The sequence below is a fragment of the Ranitomeya variabilis genome, chromosome 1 (assembly GCF_051348905.1).
Source record: "Ranitomeya variabilis isolate aRanVar5 chromosome 1, aRanVar5.hap1, whole genome shotgun sequence".
Lineage (NCBI taxonomy): Eukaryota > Metazoa > Chordata > Amphibia > Anura > Dendrobatidae > Ranitomeya > Ranitomeya variabilis.
Window position 1 is genome coordinate 793965362 of NC_135232.1, and position 20654 is coordinate 793986015.

At 46.1% G+C, this 20654-nt stretch overlaps 1 protein-coding gene across 2 annotated transcripts in view; it reads left to right on the plus strand.

Annotated features, from left to right (window-relative positions):
- Positions 1-20654, plus strand: part of ACSBG2 (acyl-CoA synthetase bubblegum family member 2) — a 170200-nt gene that overhangs the window by 95626 nt on the left and 53920 nt on the right. The window lies entirely within an intron of this gene.

A 20654-nucleotide genomic window follows, 5' to 3' on the forward strand; every position in this document is an offset into this window, starting at 1 on the left:
CCTTTAGCATTTTTTTTTTTTTCATTTTCTCATGGGCTACAGAATAAAATGGATCTTAAAATGTGTTGGGCAATTTCTCCTGAGTACACCGATGCCTCACATGTGGGGGTAAACCACTGTTTGGGCACACGGCAAGGCTCGGAAGGGAAGGAGCGCCATTTGACTTTTTAAATGAAAAATTAGCTCCAATCGTCAGGACGAGGGAATTTAGTTCCGAAACGCGTGTTGGGTGTGTGCGCGTACTCTGGACGGCGTGGTGCCCTAAGGTAACGATTACTAATATTATCCCCGGACTATTCACTTTTAGCACTTAGCACTTTGGTTCTGTTTAGCACTGTGTAGGATCTGAGGGAAAGTTCCTATGTATATGAATGGACCAGTTCCCTAGTTTAATTACACTTAAGCACTTTTTGCAATATTGCACATTACTCTGGGAGTTTCTTTTATTATGATATAATAGCTTTTTCACTTGATATTTATTATTTTTTTTTTTTTATATATAAAATTTCAGGGATTTATATACCCCAATTCTGGGGATTGTTTACCTTGCATAACTATATAAGTGATTATCACCCTAATTATACTTATGGGTTTCCTTTTATCTATTCTTTATATACGCCGTCCTGTTTTGCACACTTTCTGTTAATATATTGATTTTATATTCTTATATCGCTGCTGTAATTAATAAAGATATTGTTTTTCATGATCCAGTCTGGTCTTCCTGGTGTGTCCTTGGGTCTGGTGGTTGGTTTGGTTTACAATTTTTCCTGAGTACGCATATGCCCCATATATTTGGATAAACCACTGTTTGGGCACACGTCGGGGCTCGGAAGGGAGGGAGCATAATTTGACTTTTTGAATGCAAGATTGGCTGGAATCAATGGTGGCGCCATGTCGTGATTGGAGACCCCCTGATGTGCTTAAACAGTGAAAACCCCTCTATTCTAACTCCAACACTAACCCCAACACACCCCTACCTCTAATCCCAACTCTAACCATAACCGTAATCACAACCCTAACCCCAACACACTCCTAACCACAACCCTAACCCTAATCCCAACCCTAACCCCAATCCCAACCCTAACCCCAACACACAACCAACAGTAATCCCAACCCTAACCATAACCCTAACCTCAACACCCCCCTAACCCTAATCTTAACCATAATTTCATGCGTGGATTTTTCCGCACCGTTTTTAAAAAATCGGCAGGTAAAACGCACTGCGTTTTACTTGCAGATTTACTGTGGATTTCCAGTGTGTTTTGTGCGGATTTCACCTGTGGATTCCTATTGAGGAACAGGTGTAAAATGTTGCGGAATCCGCACAAAGAATTGACATGTTGCAGAAAATACAACTCACTGTTTCCGCACGGTATTTTCCGCACCATGGGCACAGCAGATTTGGTTTTCCATAGGTTTACATGGTCCTGTAAACATGAAGGAAAACTACCACGAATCCGCAGCGGCCAGTCCTCTGCGGATCCGCAGCCAAATCCGCACCGTGTGCACATAGCCTAATTCTAACCCTAATTGCAACTCTAACCCTAGTAGAAAGATAAAAATAAATATATTTTATTTATTTCATTATTTTCACTACCTATGGGGGTTGATAGGGGGGGGGGATTTATTTACTATTTTTTTTATTTTGATCGCTGTGATAGGTTATATCACAGTGAGCAAAATGTACCTGTAACGAATCTGCCGGCCGGCAGATTCGGCGAGCGCACTGCGCATGCACCCGCCATTTTGGAAGATGGTGGCGCCCATTGAACATGCCGGATGAACACCAGGAGGGTCCCGGCAGATCGCCGCTGTCAAGTCGGTTGGGGGGGGGGGGGGTAAGATCGCGGTCTCCAGCGATGGCCGATGATATTGCAGCATCGGCCATGGCTGGATTGTAATATTTCCCCAAATTTCATAGATGAAATATTATAAATTGCTCTGATTGTCTGTTGAAAGTGCAACAGCCAATCAGAGCGATCGTAGCCACGTGGGGGCAAAGCCACCCCCCTGGGCTAAAGTACCACTGCCCCTGTCCCTGCAGATCGGGTGAAATTGGAGTTAACCCTTTCACCCGATCTGCAGGGACGCGATCCCTCCATGACGCCACATAGGCGTCACAGGTCGGATTGGCATCGACTTTCATGACGCCTATGTGGCGACACAGGTCGGGAAGGGGTTAACATCCCAAAAATTCCTGTGAAGCACCTGAAGGGTTAAACTTCTTGAATGCGGTTTTGAGCACCTTGAGAGGTGCAGATTTTAGAATGGTGTCACTTTTGTGTATTTTCTGTCATATATAGACCCCTCAGTGACTTCAAATGTGATGTGGTCCCTAAAAAAAAAAAAAGTTGTGAAAATGAGAAATCGCTGGTCAACATTTATAACTTACTAATATAAAAAAATTTGGTTTAAAAATTGTAATGATGTAAAGTAGATATGTGGGAAATGTTACTTTGAACTATCATGCCCTTAAATCACAGATGTCACACAAAGTTGGAGAGTCTGGACCCCCTACAAACTCTAAAGCACACTCTACCAGGACTGTATCCAAATCTTGGGCAGAGAAAGCGAATTCCTCTGAGATTTCTAGGCCAGCTACATTCTCTCCACCTTAAGCCCCCGTCTCACATAGCGAGATCGCTAGCGAGATCGCTGCTGAGTCACTAGTTTTGTGACGCAACAGCGACCTCCATAGCGATCTCGCTATGTGTGACACGTACCAGCGATCAGGCCCCTGCTGCGAGATCGCTGGTCGTGTCGGAATGGCCTGGACCTTTTTTTGGTCGTTGAGGCCCCGCTGACATCGCTGAATCGGTGTGTGTGACACCGATCCAGCGATGTCTTCACTGGTAACCAGGGTAAACATCGGGTTACTAAGCGCAGGGCCGCGCTTAGTAACCCGATGTTTACCCTGGTTACCAGCGTAAATGTAAAAAAAAACAAACAGTACATACTCGCCTTCTGATGTCCGTCAGGTCCCTTGCCGTCTGCTTCCTGCTCTCACTGACTCCCGGCCGTACAGTGAGAAGTGAGAGCACAGCAGTGACGTCACTGCTGTGCTCTCAGTGTACGGCGGCTCAGTCAGAGCAGGAAGCAGACGGCAAGGGACCTGGACACCGAAAGGCGAGTATGTACTGTTTGTTTTTTTTGGTAACCAGGGTAAACATCGGGTTACTAAGCGCGGCCCTGCGCTTAGTAACCCGATGTTTACCCTGGTTACCCGGGTGCTGCAGGGGGACTTCGGCATCGTTGAAGACAGTTTCAACGATGCCGAAGTCGTTCCCCTGATCGTTGGTCGCTGGAGAGAGCTGTCTGTGTGACAGCTCCCCAGCGACCACACAGCGACTTACCAACGATCACGGCCAGGTCATATCGCTGGTCGTGATCGTTGGTAAATCGCTATGTGAGACGGGGCCTTTACTCTTCTTTCTTTTTTTTTTTTTTTTCTTATATAGGCACTATAGGTTATATTTTGTCTCTTATGTCCATTTCTTCTTTGGGGAAAGTCCTGTCAGCAATGGTTCCTCCTTTAGGCCGGCGTCACACTAGCGTATTGCATCCGATGCGAGAGCATCTGATGCCATACGCTAATGACGCTCGGCTCCTGCTCTTGCGTCTGTGCTCCGAGCCTCTCGCAGAGAGCGGATTGGAGCACAGCTGCTGAGGAGGAGGAGAAACAAATTTCTCCATCTCCTCCATTGCCGGGGGTCCGCGTTTAGCGCACAGCACTCGGATGATATCCGAGTGATGTGCGCTGTCTCACTCGCACCTATAGGCTTATGCATGCTGCGATTTGTCTCGGAGCCAAGGAAAACGGCCGGCAAAAAATCGGCTGCTGGGAGCTGCCCCATAGTGTAACATTGGTCCGAGTGCAATGCGATTTTTTATTTTTATTTTCCCCCGCATTGCACTAGTCCGTTTAAGGCGCCAGTGTGACGCCAGCCTTAATGGATTTCTCTGTAACCTCTCTAGGGAAAATTTAATTATTTACAAATAATTGGAATTTCCAGACCCCCAACCGCACCCTTTATTTTTTCCTCTTCTTAGTCTTCCTTTTTTCTGTGGTGGTGTTACATGGTTGACTCACAGGGTGTTGCAAATACAGTTCTGTATAGATGGGAGAAAGTGATCATAAATATACAAGAGTACCTACATTAGCAAACCTGTACATATCGTATTTTCAGATTATAAGATACCCTTTCTCTGTCGCCCATGACTGCACCACGGAGAGAGAGGTGATCCGCCTACCAAGGACAGGAAACCTACAGATAAAAAGGCGGTACCACTGTCCCGCATCAGTTGGTTTCCTGTCCTTTATGGGAGACCTACGGACTTACCAGAAGAAGATCGACGTGGGATTCCGGGGCCAATTAGTCCGGCTCAGGCAGCTGGGGTCCCTCTGCCTCGGCTGGTGTGGTTACCCGAAGCGCCACCGCTGGGGCTAGTAGGCTTTTAGGGTGTGTGGGGGAGGTGACATGGAGTTCGCGGTCACCTCCCCAGGTAAGATGCAGCAGCTGCAACATCCAGGGGGGTCCCTCTGTGGTTGCGGGAGGTGCAGCGTGGCCCTCCCTGAAAAAGCGTCAGCCTGCACACTGCACTGCCACCCGGTGTGCAGAGCCGCGCGTTAAGGCCTCATAGGGCCGGGAGCCCAGCGGGCCACTCCATATGTGCTTTCTAGGGCGCCATCTTAGCCCGATGGCGCATGCCCGAGACTCGGCAGTTCTCTCGATAGCGCAGGAGCACTGGAGCTGCGCAGGCGCCGTTGGGGCGCATCTGCGCAGGCGCCGGCAGTGGATGCATCTGCGCAGGCGCCGGCGGATGGGCGCATCTGCGTGGGCGCCGGACGGCGCTGAAACTATGAGCGATCTGCGCAGGCGCAAATTCAAAAAAGCGGCGGGAATCTCCCATTTAAGAAGGGAACTGCACCAGTTACCCAGCGGCTCCGCAGCGTTACCCTCAGTGTTATCCGCAGCACGAGCCTCAAGCAGCAGCACGAGCCTCAAGCCACAGCGTGAGCCTCGTGTCACAGCATCAGCCGCCACAGTAGCAGAGCAACCGCAGCACCAGCCACAGCGCCAACTGCAGTATGAGTGACCCGGCATCACCCTTGCCAGAATCACCACCACCACCAGTATCGTCGCAGCAGCAGCAAAAATGGCGACAACAGAAAGGACACCAGGATACTACCGGTAAAGAACGCCAAAGGTCTCAGCATAGCAAGGAGTCCAGCACGGCGTCAGGAAAAAAGACAGACGCAGAGCATACCAACCGGGGAAGAAAAGCTTAGGAAAAACTAAGCATAGAATCTGTGCCCTTTGTAGAGAAGATCTCCCAGCTACCTGGGGAAAAAGACTATGTAATACATGCATACAGCAAACAGTATCTGAAAGCCTTCCCGGGTTCGCAGCCGATCTAAAAACCCTGATCGAGGATCAGGTAGAAGACACTTTTAGATCCCTTAAAAAAGGAAAAAAACGGAGGAAGACCAGGCATAGGTCCCCGTCTCCGGCATCAGATACAGACAGTGATAGTTCAAGCTCAGTTTCCTCTGACTCCTCTTCATCATCATCATCCTCTTCTTCCTCGGGGGGGCACAGTTGTTTCGCCATAGAAGTCACTGATGGCCTCATAAAAGCAGTGAGGAGCACTATGGGGCTGGTAGACTCCCACCCCAAAAGATCAGTTCAGGACATTGTTTGGGGGCCTAGAACAGAAAAAGAAGAGGGCCTTTCCACTTAATGACGCAATTTCGTCACTAATTAAAAAAGAGTTGAAAAAAACCCATAGTCACTGTTAACTCCGAAAAGAAAGTACCCCTTCGAGGACGAATCCTGCTCCTTCTGGGATAGAGCCCCTAAACTGGATGTCGCCATAGCTAAGGCATCAAAAAAATTTGCCCTCCCTTTCGAAGACATGGGGGTCCTAAAAGACCCTATGGACAAGAAGGCGGACGCCTTTCTCAAAAGCTCCTGGGAGGCAGCGGGAGGAGGTCTAAAACCGGCAGTGGCAGCCGCATGTACATCCCGCTCCCTAATGATCTGGTTAGATCAACTAGAGGGCCAGCTTAAAGGGAAATCATCCCGGGACTCTATCCTCAACACCTTGCCTGTAATGAAAGGGGCAGCGGCATTCTTGGCCGATGCTTCTGCCAATTCCATCATATTAGCTGCTAGATCAGCGGTCTTCTCGAACGCGGCTAGGCGCGCTCTCTGGCTTAAATGCTGGCCAGGCGATTTGCAAACAAAAACAAAATTGTGTACCATCCCCTGCGAAGGAGAATTTGTTCGGGTCCACCCTAGACGACTTCCTGGAAAAAGCAGGGGATAAAAAGAAATCTTTTCCCCCTCTGAGTTTCCCCTCCTATAAGAAGCCCTTTCGGAGCAAGAGGTTTTTCCGTAAAAAACCGGGGAGAGGCCAGGGAAGATGGGAAGATAAGAAAAACAAGAACAAGGGATTCATTTTTAACAAAAATCCCAACGATAACAAAAACCTTCCCAATGAAGGTTGGCCCCAGGTGGGGGGGGAGACTCACTCTTTCTCTCGGCCTGGGAAAGAATTACCTCCAGTCATTGGATTCTGAGCATAATAGAATCAGGTCTGGAATTGACATTTCAAAAATACCCTCGTCCCTCCTTTATGATGACATCTCCAAGGTCTTCAGCGGAAGAACAACTGGCATTGCAGAACGAAGTCATCGGGTTAGTAGGAAAAGGAGAGCTCCTGGAAGTTCCCCCACAAGAAAGAGGGCAAGGGTACTATTCCCCTCTGTTCCTGAGGAAAAAAACGGACGGGTCCTACAGGATGATCATAAACTTGAAAACCCTAAACAATTGCCTAGAGATTCAAGCATTCAAGATGGAAACAATAAAGTAATCTATAAAAATGCTGTTTCCTCAATGCTTCATGGTAGTCCTGGACCTGAAGGACGCGTATTACCATGTCCCCATGTCTAGCCATAGCCCCGAGAATTTTCACAAAACTGATTGCAGAGGTAATGGCTCATCTCAGGGGACAAAACACCCTGATTGTGCCATATCTAGACGACATTTTGGTGATGGGCTCCTCCCCACAACACTGCGAAAATCAGCTGGCAACAGTAATACACTCTTTAAAGGAGTTGGGCTGGCTAATAAACTTAAAGTCCAGACTATTGCCTTCCCAGGTCCAGGAGTATCTAGGACTCACCCTAGACTCCATAAAAATGGAATGTCGGCTCCCGGGGAACAAAATACAAAAAATTCAAAGTCTAGTATCAAAAATGCAATCTCTACCCTCCGTAACCCTCCGCCAGGCCATGTCCCTCTTAGGCCCTATGACTTCATGCATCCCCGCAGTCCAGTGGGATCAGTTCCATTCAAGAGACATCCAATGGCAAATCTTGTCAGAACAGGTCTCTCTAGGGGGCATTTAGAAGGGCGGTTAACATTATCTCCTCGCACAAGTCACTCACTAATCTGGTGGACATCACAGGAAAATCTTTCCCGGGGAGTCCCATGGGTGTTCCCAGTTTCAAAGGTCCTAACCACGGACGCAAGTCCCACGGGGTGGGGTGCTCATCTCGACGATCTAGTAGCCCAGGGCTCTTGGTCGTCAACACTAAAAAAACAAATCCTCCAATATGAAGGAACTTTTAGCGGTCAAATTTGCCCTGCGGGAATTCTTGGGACCCCTTCACTCTCACCATGTCAGGGTGATATCAGACAACCGGGTGGTGGTATCATACCTAAATCACTAAGGGGGTACTCGTTCACAGAATTTAATGGAGGTGACCAAGTCAATCCTACAAATAGCAGAGACCAACCTCCTATCCCTGACAAGCCTGCATATAAAGGGAGTGGACAATTTCAAAGCGGACTTCCTCAGTCGCTCCAGTCTAAAACAAGGGGAATGGGAGCTAAATCGGGCAGTATTTACCCAGATCACAGAAAGATGGGGTATTCCCAAAATAGACCTCTTCGCAAACTACCTGAACAAAAAAGTGGACTCCTTTTGCTCCATAGCTCCCCTGGGGAACCCAGTAGTAGTAGATGCATTCCTGATCCCTTGGCAACATCAGCTGGCTTATGCTTTTCCTCCTCTCGCTCTGATTCCGGCAGTGCTGAGGAAAATTCGGGAGGACGGGGCTCTTGTGATCTTGATAGCCCCGTTCTGGCCGTTCTGGTTCTCCTGGATGAGGAAAATGTCAATATCTGACCCATGGGTGTTACCAGACCTCCCAAACCTTCTATCACAAGGCCCGGTCCATCATCCACAAGTCAAGAGCTTACACTTGACAGCTTGGCTTTTGAGAGGAAGCTATTAGAAGGCAGAGAGTTCTCTCCGGGGCTAATTTCAACTCTACTACAAAGTAGAAAACCAGTCACAACAAAACAATATGGGAAAATATGGAAAAAATTCCTTTCAGGTGCGAAAATAGGGGAAGAAATCCCCCTTAAATCCATATTAGAGTTTTTGCAAAAAGGGTTGGAGATTGGTTTAGCCACGAGCACCCTAAAAGTTCATGTCGCAGCATTAGGAGCCCTATTCAATTTTAATTTAGCTTCAAATAGGTGGGTCTCTAGGTTTATCAGGGCAGCCGGGAGATCTAGGCCTCTTCCGGTAAGGGTTACCCCCCAATGGGATTTAAATTTGGTCCTTAAAGCCCTGACTAAACCTCCCTTTGAACCATTAGATGAAATCTCATTGAAAAAACCTATCTCTCAAAAACCTCCCTGTTGGTCGCCCTCACATCTGCCCGTAGGGTTAGTGACATACAGGCGCTTTCAGCTAACCCCCCCCTTACACACAGTTCTTAGAGGATAGGGTCATTTTAAAGATAGACCCAGCATGCTTCCAGATTTCAGATCTCAAGAGATATCGCTCTCCTCCTTCTGTCCCAACCCTAAAAATAGGGAGGAACAAATATTACATACATTAGATGTCAGAAGATGCCTCCTGCAATACTTAGAAGCTACCAGAGAGAGTAGGGAGGATGCCTCTCTTTTTGTGTGTTTCCAGGGTCCCCGAAAGGGGAAAAAAGCCTCCAAAGCCACTCTAGCGAGATGGATCACGGACGCTATCAGCCTGTCATACTCGGCAAATGGACTGTCCACTCCAGGGGATGTCAAGGCTCACTCAACAAGAGCAGTAGCAGCCTCTTGGGCGGAGAAGGCCGGAGCTTCTATTGACCAGATATGTAGAGCTGCTACTTGGTCATCACCTTCCACATTCTATAGGCACTATAGATTGGACCTTATCTCCTCTTCGGACCTTACCTTCGGTAAAAGGGTTCTAGAAGCGGTGGTCCCTCCCTGAATGTACAATCTATTCAAATCTCTCTGTGGTGCCGTCATGGGCGACAGAGAAAAATATAGTTCTTACCGATAACGGTATTTCTCTGAGCCCATGATGGCACCCGTACATTCCCTCCCTTCACTCATGGGTGTACACATCAACATAGTGTCATAGATTATTTGATATTGGGTCACGCGGTATCTTGATTATACTAAGTAATGTTAAAACTAACAAGCTTTTTCGTAGTCTCCCATCGTTCTCTATGTAAACAACTGATGCGGAAGAGTGGTACCGCCTTTTTATCTGTAGGTTTCCTGTCCTTGGTGGGCGGATCCCCTCTCTCTCCGTGGTGCCGTCATGGGCTCAGAGAAATACCGTTATCAGTAAGAACTATATTTTTTTTTCCCAAAAATTTTTTTGGGGGAAAATGGAGGTTCGTCTTATTCGGAATTGGCTTACTGGGGGTATTAATGGTGGTGGTGCGGGGTCACAGGAGGCAGGTGCCCAAAACAGGGAAACCAATGGGAATGGAGACTCCGCATAGCATAGATACCTTGTGAAAGCCTAGGGCTCGCAGTGCTGGGACACCCTCCTCCTCCCAGCATGGGGCCCGCAGCATTTCCCCAATCATGACGCTGCCAGCCTCCTGAAGCTTTGACCCTGCCTCCTGTGACTCCCTGCTACACTGGCGCCGCTGCTTGTGCTATATGGTGTCAGGTAACCAGCACTGGACTCGGGGAGGGCGAGTACCTGATGATTGTTTTTATATATTTTAAGGGCCAACTTTTCTGAAGGTAAACAATCTCTTAACCCCTTCACAACCTTCAAAGTATCAATACATCCAGGTTGGGAAGGACTCTCCGCTGGGTGTTTAGTGATTGACCACTGACACCCTGGTCCTGGCAGATTAACCCCTTAAACGCTTTGATCAATATCGATTGCAGCATTTAGAAGGTAGGGAGGGGGCTTGTGCCCCCATGACGTCATCGCGGTGGGGGGGCAATAGTTATGGTGATCATACGTCACCAGGACTAACAAGCTAGTTAAATCATGCATAGTGCATGGTCTAACTAGCTTGTCAGTGCAGCACTTTATAAAGCATTGCAATGCTCCTGCATAATGGGACTAGGTAAAGGTAAAAATTTATATATTTTACAATAACTATTTATAAAAAAGTACACATTTTGGCATCTCCACGTCCAGAAAGACCAGACCTATAAAACTATCCCTTTAGTTAACTGCTTTAGTGAACACTCTGTAAAAAAAAATGAATTGGAAAACCGGCAAAAAACAAAGCTTTTTCCTTACGCCGCCGAACAAAGTGGCAGAAAACGCTATCAAAAAGATTGTAAAAAAATGTAACTGAAAATGACATCTTGTCCTGCAAAACACAAGCCGCCATACTGCTTCCATAAGTGGAAAAATTAGTTATAACTACGAATCAAACAATGGAAAAATAATTTTATAAAAGTTTGTGTAAAAGGGCCAAAACATAAAAATGTGTTATCGCTGTAATCTTACTGACCTAAGGAGTAAAGCGACCTTATCAATTTTACCACTCCGCGAACGACTTTAAAAAAAAAAAAAAAAAAGACTGAATTGCTTGTTTTCGTTCAAGCTGGCTCCCAAAAATCTGATTAGAAAGCGATCAAAAAATATCATGCACCCGAAAATGGTACCAATAAAACGTCAACTTGTCCCACTAAAAAAGCAAGCCCTCACACGACTGTCACCAGAAATTTTGGAAAATGTATAGCTCTCAAAATATGGCAATGCGAAAGCTAATTTTTGGACTAAAAACCTTTGTTTACTATTATAGCAACCAAACAATAAAAAAAAATGCTGTAATCGTTCTGACCCAAAGAATAGTCTTGCAATCAATTAAACTGCACGAGGAACGGCCTAAAAATGAAATAAAACCAAACTTTCACCTGTTGATTTGTTCATACTGCCTCTCAAAGATCGCAGTATGGATTGGTGCACATCTATCCTGCGCTGAGCGCTTACACCGATGATTCCATGTAAATATCTGAAATACGTGCTTCAGACAGAACCCCCAACCGGATATTCCCTATGAGACAGATGGAGGCACTGTGGACGTTGTGTGGCCTATGATCCAGCGGTGTCCGTCTTCTAGGCGTGCATAAAAGTGCCGTCGGACAGTTTTGTGCACCTCTGAAAAGGACACCATTGAGGAGAGGCTAGAGTAACTCTGCTGTCTCAGATGATACCCCTGAGGGATCCATACACTATAATGAATCGTGTCATTCGGGTGACTACTGCATTTCCCTGATTCACCCAGTCATAGTATAGCTTGAGTTCAGCGAAGCATTTTGACAAAGAATAGAATGGACAAGGTAACTGTAGGGTGAATTCATAACAGGCTTAGTGATCTGACCAAAAGAGTGGTCATAAATAGCTGTACATCCAGTTGGAAGAATGTCTCAATTGGGGTACCACAGGGCTCTTTCCTGGGCCCTTTGTTAAACATCTTTTAGCAATGATTTAGATCAGGGGTCTCAAACACGCGGCCCCCGGGCCGCATGCGGCACCTGAGGCAGGCATTTGCGGTCCGCGGTGCACGCTAGAAGAGAGGAGGCGGCACAGAGCTCTGGGAGCCGCTGCTGGAGAGCCGCCCACAATGCATGACGCGTCGCCATGGATACGCAGAGTGACTTCCAACCGTCCAGTGGCCGGAGAATGAGCCTCGCGTCGCCAAGCAGGAAGTGTGCAGCACCTGTGATGGCGAAAGTGAATGAGCCTTCCTGGAGGCAGGAGCATTGCTGGAGGATGCAGAGCCTGGCTGGGAGGACAAGGTGTGGGCTGTGTTATATAGTACGTGGGCTGTGTTATATAGTACGTGGGCTGTGTTATATAGTACGTGGGCTGTGTTATATAGTACGTGGGCTGTGTTATATAGTACGTGGGCTGTGTTATATAGTACGTGGGCTGTGTTATATAGTACGTGGGCTGTGTTATATAGTACGTGGGCTGTGTTATATAGTACGTGGGCTGTGTTATATAGTACGTGGGCTGTGTTATATAGTACGTGGGCTGTGTTATATAGTACGTGGGCTGTGTTATATACTACGTGGCTGTGCAATATACTACGTGGGCTGTTTTAGGGGGCCAACTGAGACTCTTTCGCCCAGGGCCCTCAAAATCCTGGAGCCGGCCCTGCCTCTGGCGCAGAACACAGCAGCCTCATATATTGCTTTAACACGGTGTTCTTGCCCATGTTCGTTGGTCCCTTTTATATATAAAATGGGAATTGGACATATGTGCCGACGGGGCCATAGAATATAATATATTCAAAATATAATGGTGCTGACAGTCAACGTGTGCTCTGTCGTGCATAATTTTCAGGCGTATACACCTACTGGACACAGTCGACTCTATTATGTCTGAGTGTCTTCCTCAAGTATGCGAATAGACCTGAAAATGATGCCCGACAGAGCACATGTTCGCTCTGCCGACCCTATTATAGATTTTAAATTTTAGATGAAGGTATTGAGGGTAAACTGATGAAATTTGCTGATGACACAAAGCTAGGAGGCATGGCTAATATTAGAAAAGAGAGAATTCAAAAAGATCTAAACAGATCAAAGACTGAACATGAGTCAACAGTGTGATACAGCAGCAAAAAAAGCAAACCATTCTGGGTTGTATTTACGGAAGCATACAGTCACATGGTCACGTGAAGTAATTATCCCCCTCTACTTCTCTTTGGTCAGACCTAATGTGGAATACTTCGTCCAGTTCTGGGCACCACATTTTAAGACATGAGCAAACTGGAGTAAGTTCAGATGAGCGACCAGAATGGTGACCTGTCTGCAAACTAAGTCCTATGAAGAACGGTTAAGGGCTTTAGGAATGTTTAGCTTACAAAAGAGAATACCGAGAGGAGCCTTAAAAGCTGTCTCCAGTGTGACAGCCCTTGAGATATTTGTGGAGGGATCGGCTTTGTTCTCATTTACACATGGAAAGACTAGCACTAGAATGAACCTGAAAGGGAGACTATACAGATTAGATTTTAGAAAGAAACTTTTTGACCGTGAGGGTGATCAATGAGTGGAACAGGCTGCCACGAGAGGTGGAGAGTTCTCCTTCAATGGAAGTTTTCACAACAGAGGCTGGTTAGACATCTGTCTGAGATGGTTTAGTGAATCCTGCATTGAGCAGGGGGTTGGATACTATTAGCCTGGAGGTCCCTTCCAACTCTAACATTCTATATTTCAGCTGGATGTGCACCAGGATGCACACTCAGCTGAAAGGCGTTGTGGCAGAGAGACCCACCGAATACCCTCACTGCAATACACACCGCAGACCAGTCAGAAACTGGCAGGTGATGTCTGCGTACAAGTTACTGGTGGAACGTCGCAGTGATGTTATGAGCAGCCCGAAGCTTGCATGCTGAAGTTAGCTGCTGGATACAAAAGAGGAAGCGGAGCAAAGAGGGAGCTGGAGTAGAGTAGAATCTGTCTGGGATGATTTATTGAATCCTGCATTGAGCAGGAGGTTGGACTAGATGACCTAGGAGTCCCTTCCAACTCTACCATTCTATGATTTTGAGATTTAGATGGGAACCTGAATTCAAGTGCTGAGTGTAGAGCGCAGGATAAATGTGATCCCAAACGTTATGTAAAATGTTCCCAAATTAAAGCTTCAACTCTATCCACAAAAAAGAAAGTCCCCACTCAGGTCTGTTAATGGAAATATAGGGGGCATCCACATTGCTGGTAGTACAAAGGCTCTGGAAAAGCACTATTGTTCCTCGCCTTCCAAAAGAAACCTAGCGAATTCTGCACATCCAAATGCCCCACAGTGTGCCTAAGGCAGGGGTCACACTTGCGAGTGTGATTGTGAGAAAGTCGCGCATCAATACCTGGCAATGCCGCTGGCACTCGGACTGAAGCATGCGGCTGCATAGAAATACATGCAGCTGCACACTCCAGTCCTGAGTGCCAGCGGCAGTGCTGGGTATTGATGCAAGAGACTCACAAGTTTCTCGTATCACACTCGCAAGTGTGACCCCGGCCTAAATCATTTCGTGTCCACATGTTTTCAATTTCTGCAGCTATGAGAGCCTGCTTAACCCCTTAACGACCGCCGATACGCCTTTTAACGGCGGCCGCTAAGGGTACTTAATCCACAGCGCCGTTAATTAACGGCGCTGTGGAAAAAGTGAATAGCGCCCCCCAGAGTCGGATTTTCTCTGGGGTCTCGGTTGCCGAGGGTAGCCGAGACCCCAGAGAACATGATTCGGGGGGGTTTTACCGACCCCCGAGTTGCGATCGCCGGTAATTAACCGTTTACCGGCGGTCGCAACAAAAAAAAACGCGATTTGCCGTTTAATTTCTCTGTCCTCCGATGTGATTGCACATCGGAGGACAGAGAAATAGTGTCCCCGATGGCCCCCAATAGCCCCCCAATACTCACCTATCTCCCCCGGTGCTCCTCGTGGCTCCCGATGGGCGCCGCCATCTTTTTTCCGGGAAAAAATGGCGGGCGCATGCGCAGTGCGCCCGCCGCCCGGCACCCGGAAGATCTTTGGGGTCTCGGCTGCCGGGGGTAGCCGAGACCCCAAAGAACATGATCGGGGTCGGTTTGCACCGACCCCTGCTTTGCGATCGCCGGTAATTAGCAGTTTACCGGCGACCGCAAAAAAAAAAAAAAAAGCGATCAGTTATTTCTCTGTCCTCTGATGTGATCGCACATCAGAGGACAGAGAAATAGGGGGATTCGGGGACCCTATCATACTCACCCGGGGTCCCTGGGTCCTCTTCTGTCTTCTCCTGCCAGCCGGCTTTTTCATCATGGCGGGCGCATGCGCAGTGCGCCCGCCATCTGCTGCCATCTGCCGGCCGGCAGGAGAAGACAAGTTGGGGCTAAAATTATGGTTAGGGTTAGAGTTAGGGTTAGAGTTAGGGTTAGAGTTAGGGTTAGAGTTAGGGTTAGAGTTAGGGTTAGAGTTAGGGTTAGAGTTAGGGTTAGAGTTAGGGTTAGAGTTAGGGTTAGAGTTAGGGTTAGAGTTAGGGTTAGAGTTAGGGTTAGAGTTAGGGTTAGAGTTAGGGTTAGAGTTAGGGTTAGAGTTAGGGTTAGAGTTAGGGTTAGAGTTAGGGTTAGAGTTAGGGTTAGAGTTAGGGTTAGAGTTAGGGTTAGAGTTAGGGTTAGAGTTAGGGTTAGAGTTAGGGTTAGAGTTAGGGTTAGAGTTAGGGTTAGAGTTAGGGTTAGAGTTAGGGTTAGAGTTAGGGTTAGAGTTAGGGTTAGGGTTGGGGCTAAATTTAGGGTTAGGTTTAGGGCTAGGCTACTTTCACACTAGCGTTTTTTGGCTTCCGTCGCAATGCGTCGTTGGAGAAAAAACGCATCCTGCAAAAGTGCTTGCAGGATGCGTTTTTCTCCATTGGCTTGCATTAGCGACGCATTGCGACGGATTGCCACATGTCGCATCCGTCGTGCGACGGATGCGTCGTGCTTCGGCGGACCGTCGACACAAAAAAAACTACATGTAACTTTTTTGTGCGACGTGTCCGCCATTTCCGACTGCGCATGCGTGGCCGGAACTCCGCCCCCGCCTCCCCGCACCTCACAATGGGGCAGCGGATGCGTTGAAAAAACAGCATCCGCTGCACCCGTTGTGCGGCGCTTACAACGCTAGCGTCGGTACGTCGGCCCGACACACTGCGATGGGCCGAGTACGACGCTAGTGTGAAAGTAGCCTTAGGCTTCTTTCACACTTGCGTCGGTACGGGGCGGTCGCAATGCGTCGGCCCGATGTACCGACGCACGTTGTGAAAATTGTGCACAACGTGGGCAGCGGATGCAGTTTTTCAACGCATCCGCTGCCCAGTCTATGTCCTGGGGAGGAGGGGGCAGAGTTACGGCCACGCATCCGCGGAAATGGCGGACGCGACGTACAAAAAAAAGGTTACATTGAACTTTTTTTGTGACGACGGGGGCTAAAGTTATGGTTAGGGTTGGGGCTAAAGTTAGGGTTGGGGCTAAAGTTAGGGTTAGAGTTGGGATTAGGGTTAGGGTTTGGATTAGGGTTGGGATTAGTGTTACGTTTGGGATTAGGGTTGGGGTTAGGGTTAGGGTTGGGATTAGGGTTAGGGGTGTGTTGGATTTAGGGTTTTGATTAGGGTTATGGTTAGGGTTGAGATTAGGGCTGTTTTGGGGTTAGGGTTGTGATTAGGATTATGGATCGGGTTGAGATTAGGGTTAGGGCTGTGTTGGGGTTAGGGTTGGAGTTAGAATTGGGGGGTTTCCACTGTTTAGGTACATCAGGGGGTCTCCAAACACGACAGCCAATTTTGCGCTAAAAAAGTCAAATGGTACTCCCTCCCTTCTGAGCTCTGCCGTGCGCCCAAACAGTGGTTTACCCCCACATATGGGGCATCAGCGTACTCGGGATAAATTGGACAACAACTTTTGGGGTCCAATTTCTCCTGTTACCCTTGTGAAAATGAAAACTTGGGGGCTAAAAATCTTTTTTGTTGGAAAAAAATATATTTTTTTATTTTCACTACTCTGCATTATAAATTTCTGTGAAGCACTTGAGCTTTCAAAGTTCTCACCACATATCTAGATAAGTTCCTTAGGGGGTCTAGTTTCCAAAATTTGGTCACTTGTGGGGGTTTCTACTGTTTAGGTACATTAGGGGTCTGCAAACGCAACATAACGCCCGCAGACAATTCTATCAAAGTCTGCATTCCAAAATGGCGCTCCTTCCCTTCCGAGCTCTGCCGTGCGCCCAAACAGTGGTTTACCCCCACATATGGGGTACCAGCATACTCAGGACAAATTGGACAACAACTTTTGGGGTCCAATTTCTCTTGTTACCCTTTTGAAAATAAAAATTTGGGGGCTAAAAAAATCTTTTTTGTGGGGAAAAAAAATATTTTTTATTTTCACTACTCTGCATTATAAACTTCTGTGATGCACTTGGGCATTCAAAGTTCTCACTACACATCTAGATAAGTTCCATGGGGGGTCTAGTTTCCAAAATGGGGTCACTTTTGGGGGGTTTCTGCTGTTTAGGCACATCAGGGGCTCTCCAAATGCGACATGGCGTCCGATCTCAATTCCAGTCAATTTTGCATTGAAAAGTCAAATGGCGCTCCTTTGCTTCCGAGCTCAGCCATGCGCCCAAACAGTGGTTTACCCCCACATATGGGGTGTCGGCGTACTCAAGACAAATTGTACAACAGCTTCTGGGGTCCATTTTCTCCTGTTACCCTTGGTAAAATAAAAATTTGGAGGCAAAAAGATCATTTTTGTAGAAAAATGAGATTTTTTATTTTCACAGCTCTACGTTATAAACTTCTGTGAAGCACTTGGGGGTTCAAAGTGCTCACCACACATCTAGATAAGTTCCTTAAGGGGTCTAGTTTCCAAAATGGTATCACTTGTGGGGGGTTTCCACTGTTTAGGCACATCAGGGACTCTCCAAACGCGACATGGCATCCGATCTCAATTCCAGCCAATTCTGCATTGAAACAGTCAAACGGTGCTCCTTCACTTCCAAGCTCTGCGGTGCGCCCAAACAGTGGTTTACCTCCACATATGGGGTATCGGCGTACTCAGGAAAAATTGCACAACAAAATTTGTGGTTAAATTTCTGTTTTTACACTTGTGAAAATTAAAAAAAATGGTTCTGAAGTAAAATGTTTGCAAAAAAAAGTAAAATGTTCATTTTTTTCTTCCACATTGTTTTAGTTCCTGTGAAGTACGTAAAGGGTTAATAAACTTCTTGAATGTGGTTTTGAGCAGCTTGAGGGGTGCAGTTTTTAGAATGGTGTCACACTTGGTTATTTTCTATCATATAGACCCCTCAAAATCACTTCAAAGGTGATGTGGTCCCTAAAAAAAACATGGTGTTGTAAAAATGAGAAATTGCTGGTCAACTTTTAACCCTTATAACTCCCTAACAAAAAAAAAATTGTTTCCAAAATTGTGCTGATGTAAAGTAGACATGTGAGAAATGTTATTTATTAACTATTTTTTGTGACATATCTCTCTGATTTAAAGGCATAAAAATACAAAGTTTGAAAATTGCAAAATTTTAAAAATTTTCGCCATATTTCCATTTTTTTCATAAATAATCGCAAGTAATATCGAAGAAATGTTACCACTAGCATGAAGTACAACATGTCACGAAAAATCAGTCTCAGAATCAGCGGGATCCGATAAAGCGTTCCAGAGTTATAACCTCATAAAGTGACACTGGTCAGAATTGTAAAAATTGGCTCGGTCATTAAGTACCAAATTGGCTCTGTCACTAAGGGGTTAATTTACAGGTGCTTGTCTCCAGAAGCACGATCTGGGTATAATGTTCTGTGCACTATAATGTACGGGCACTACAATAGCAGATATTCAATTTTCACTACAACATCCTTCTGCTTGTTTCTGGAGAACCTTTTAAGTCAAAATCATTACTTGTAGAAAATTTCCTAAACAGGTTAACTAGTATAATTTCCAAAATGGGGTCACTTGAGGTGGATATTCTGCTCTTCTAGCACGTCGGGACTTTGTACATGGAGTCTAGCTATTCTAAGAAAATCTGTGCTTCAGGGGGCAAATGGTGCTCAGTCCCTCCAGAGTTTCACTGTGTGTCTAAGCAGTACTGTACAGCCACATATGGGGTATTTCCATGTTAAGCAAAACCTGTGACAAATGTTGTTGCCTTTTACCTATTTCCCCTTGTGAAAATGTAAAATCTGAAGATAAAACATTTTTTGTAGTAATTCTTTCCTCCCCACAAAATGTAAATTTGTGAGGCCCATGTGGTGTCAACATGCTCACTGCACCAATTTGCCCCATTAAGAGGTGTAGTTTATAAAATGGTGTCACTTATGGAGGATTCTGCTATTCTGGCACCTCAAGGGCTCTCCCAATGTGACATGGCACCCTCAAACCATTCCAGCAAAATCTGAACTCCAATATGATGCTTCTGAGCTTTGCACTGTGCCTCCAAAAGTAGTTTTCAACTACATATGGGACATCTGTATCCTCAGGGGAAATTGCGCAACAAATTATATGGTGCAATTTCTCCTGTTACCCTTGTGAAAATAAGAAATTAAAGCTAAAAACATTTGTTAATAATATTATTTAGCTGTGAAAATAAAAACATGTATTGTAGTAATGTACTAATCGAATGATCTGTGAAGCACCTGTGGGTTCAAGGTGCTCACCATACATCTAAATACATTCCTTGAGGGATCTAGTTTCCAAAATGGGGTCACTTGTGGGGGTTCCCCTCTTAAGGCACATCATGATTCCTACAAATTTTTGCGTTAAAAAATTCAGTGCTCCTTCCCTTCCGAGCCCTGCCATGCGCCCAAACAGTAGTGTTCCTCCACATATTGGTTATCGGTGTACTCCGGAGAAAATGGAACCCCAAAATTTTCTCCTGTTACCCTTGTGAACATTTTTTTAAAAATGGAGTCTAAATTTTAAAATTTTTGTGAAGGAAAAAAAAAGTGAAATGTTAATTTTTTTTTTTTTGCCTTCCAAATTGCTTCAGTTCCAGTGAAGCATCTGAAGGGTTAATACACTTTTTGAATGTGGTTTTGAGCACCTGGAGGGATGCAGTTTTTAAATGGTGTCATATATGCCCCACGATCACTTCAAATGTGGTCTCCCAAGAAATAAAAAAAAGCACATTTTTATGGAAAAATGAGAAATTGCTTGTCAACTTTGAACCCTTCTAATGTCCTGTCAAAACAATTGTTTAAAAAATTGTGCAGCTATAAGGTAAACATGTGGGAAATTTTCCTTTTTTATGCCCTTAAACCAGAGAGTTATGTCACACACAATAATTAACGTTTTCTCCAAATTTCCATTTTTATTTATTTTTTTTCACAAATAAATGCAAGTCATATTGAAGAAATATTGCCACTAAGTGCAATATGTCACGAAAAAATTGTCAAACCGTTGGATCTGTTAAATCGTTCCAGAGTTAACCTCCATAAAGTTACACCGGTCAGAATTGTAAAATTTGGCCTGGTCATCTACTATATAATTGTCTAAGGGTCACTTCCGTCTGTCTGTGCCGCAGTCAGTGTCCGCTCCATACTCCCCGCAGTCAGCGCTCACACAGGGTTAATCGCAGCATTAGCGGACCGCGTTATGCCGCGGTGTAACGCACTTCGTTAACACTGCTATTAACCCTGTGTGACCAACTATTTACTACTGATGCTGCCTATGCAGCATCAATAGTAAAAAGATCTAATGTTAATAATAATAAAAAAAAAATAAAAAAAAAGTTATATACTCACCATCCGTCGGCCCCTCAGATCCAGAACAGGCCTTTCCCGCTCATCGCGACGCTCCGGTGACCGCTCCATGCATTGCGGTCTCGCGAGATGATGACGTGC